The sequence below is a fragment of the Carlito syrichta genome, unplaced genomic scaffold (genome assembly GCF_000164805.1).
Source record: "Carlito syrichta isolate Samal-C Ts95f unplaced genomic scaffold, Tarsius_syrichta-2.0.1 Scaffold41535, whole genome shotgun sequence".
Classification (NCBI taxonomy): Eukaryota; Metazoa; Chordata; class Mammalia; order Primates; family Tarsiidae; genus Carlito; species Carlito syrichta.
In genome coordinates, this window is record NW_006985631.1 from 559 (window position 1) to 3,246 (window position 2,688).

Genomic DNA, 2,688 nt, shown 5'->3' on the forward strand with positions numbered 1-2,688 from the left:
GACTGATGCAATATACCAGTTGAATTCCGTATATATGTATAACGATTATTTGCAAATGGAAAACTTGCAGAGACGATGGCTGAACTACTAATTTTACTTTGCGTACCTTATGATAAACATCTGCGCTCCAGTTGGGACATCTAGAAAGAAATGCGATCTGTTTATGGTAAAACGCTGATGTGGAAGGAAGTCATTTTGACTTTATCAGAACTGTCTTTTAGAAAACGTTGTATATTATAGAATAGCCAGGTTTTCTTGTTGGTTGTGCTTTGAACGGTGACTGTCTAAACTTTTGTCATTCATAGTTATTGTTTTTAATTTGTAACCAACTTAGGACCTTGCTAGGTGCGTTTAACTGGCTCTTATGTTGGAAAGTTAGGGAGAGCTGAATTAAAATCACATCTCATGCCTATGGCAAGCACCTGACTACACTGCGGCCCACCTGGACTTCAAGCTGGCCCACTGACACCTGCTTGGGATTCAAGATAACATCTGGGGTCTGGTCAATCTCGTGAGCAACAACTAAGACAGACATCTTTCAGGAAAAGTGGACCAGACTAACTCTCATGAACTCTAACATAACTGTCATAAGTAGTGGGAAACTGCTGAGGGAGCGGGGGTGGGATTGGCAGTATTGGGAATCTGCTGGGGGGGGGAGGGCACACTTCATCAACAAGGTTACCTGCATAATGAACATTGGCATACCAAACCTTTCATCATAAAAAAATGAACAGGAAAAGAAAATAACTCATCTTCACACTTGTCACTATGTGATCCTTATATGTTTCTTGTAAATGCTATGCCAGATACAGGAAAGAAAGAAATCAAAGGCCCAGATCATCATAGCTTGCAATAAAAATTCATTACAGAATGGGGTTGTTTTTCAGACTGATCTAGGCCTAACTCCTTCTTGCCTTTAAATAATTGGCTATACGCCAGGCTTGGTGACTCAGCCTGTAATCCAGCACTTTGGGAGGCCAAGGTGATTGGATTGCCTGAACCCACGGGTTCGAGACCAGCCTGGGCAACTTAGCGAGACCTTGTCTCTATAATAAATAAATAAAATTAGCTGGGCATGGTTACTGATCCCAGGGCTGACCACCAGCCCCTCACAGAGGCATCTCACATTAACCTGCCCACCATTGCTCCGTGTAACACAGACTCTCCTCTGCGCTATGTGGACATTGCTATCCCGTGCAACAACATGGGAGCTCACTCAGTGGGTCTGATGTGGTGGATGCTGACTCGGGAAGTTCTGCACATGCGTGGCACCTTCTCCCGTGAACACCTGTGAGAGGTTATGCCTGATCTCTACTTCTACAGAGATCCTGAAGAGATTGAAAAGGAAGAGCAGCCTGCTGCTGAAAAAGCTGTGACCAAAGAATTTCAGGATGAATGGACTGTTCCAGCTCCTGAGTTCACTGCTACTCAGCCTGAGGTTGCAGACTGGTCTGAAGGTGTGCAGGTGCCTTCTGTGCCAATTCAGCAGTTTCCTACTGAAGACTGGAGTTCTCAGCCTGCCACAGAAGACTGGTCTGCAGCTCCCACTGCTCAGGCCACTGAATGGGTAGGGACAACCATGGAGTGGTCTTAAGCTCTTAAGCAACACATGCATTTAAGCAACACGGAAATAAGGTTGGCAGAAAATAAACTTGTTTCTAAGGGAAAAAAAACCAACTTCTGTTTTTTGTAATTAAATCAGGCTAGATGTAGAAAACATTTAAACCCCCACCCCATTGCCCTTAATCCCCCTTTTCCTCTCCTAGCACAGTTTCGCCTGACTGAGAAGGCCATTCAGATGTTCAAACCCAAAGAAAGAGACAATGATTCCCACACCTCCATGATGGATAACACTGAGGAAATGATGAAGAGAACCCACTACTACTAATTCATGATTGTTATAATGTTTGGTTTCTTAGGGTTACTGCCCTGTACAATCCACATTCCTTAGAATTACAAGACTGTGCTCACCCTCGCTGGAACAGAATGATTCACACACTCCATGGTTGTATTCACACAGTTAGTAAAATACAGTGTTTATTTCATGATCAATAGTTAAAGTCAGAAATACAATTATATTAATCTTGTAACCATAACTGGTACACTCTTTTGTATTGTTGTACTCATTGATTAATAATGTATCACTATGAATAATGTTTTACTTTGTAGAAGCTCCACTTATTCTTTGCTTAGAATTACTAATAACTGAAAATTGCAGTTTCCTTGTATCGGGAACCAAGAATATGCAAACAATGCGTGTTATTGACAAAATGCAATAATAATTGGAATATCACACAATGTTTTGCAAGTTAGTAGTTTGATATTAATCAGTAGCAAATGCCAATGCTTATGCTTATGAATACAAACTGCAAAATTTGAGATGCTGAGCTGGCCGTGGTATCTATACTGGCTTGTATCCCTGAATTCTGAATTCACAAATAAACTTCTTTTTTCTCAATTCTTGGCTTCTTGAATCTTATTGGAGGCGTGAGAGAACAATGTGTTCCAGGGACCTTTTCAGATGCAATATGCCAAATGATTCCGGTATATGTACAAGGATTATTTGCAAATGGAAAAATTCTGTTAACATAATAACTGAAGAAATGAACTACTGATTTTATTTTTCATATCTTATGATAAATATCTGTGCTGTAGTCAGAAAATCTGAAAGAAATGTGATCTATTTAC

The 2,688-nt window shown here is 40.8% G+C and overlaps 1 pseudogene; it reads left to right on the top strand.

Moving 5' to 3' along the window:
• Positions 1-1,075: 1,075 nt before the first annotated feature.
• LOC103249345 lies at positions 1,076-1,594 on the top strand (annotated as a pseudogene).
• The last annotated feature ends 1,094 nt before the right edge of the window (positions 1,595-2,688 follow it).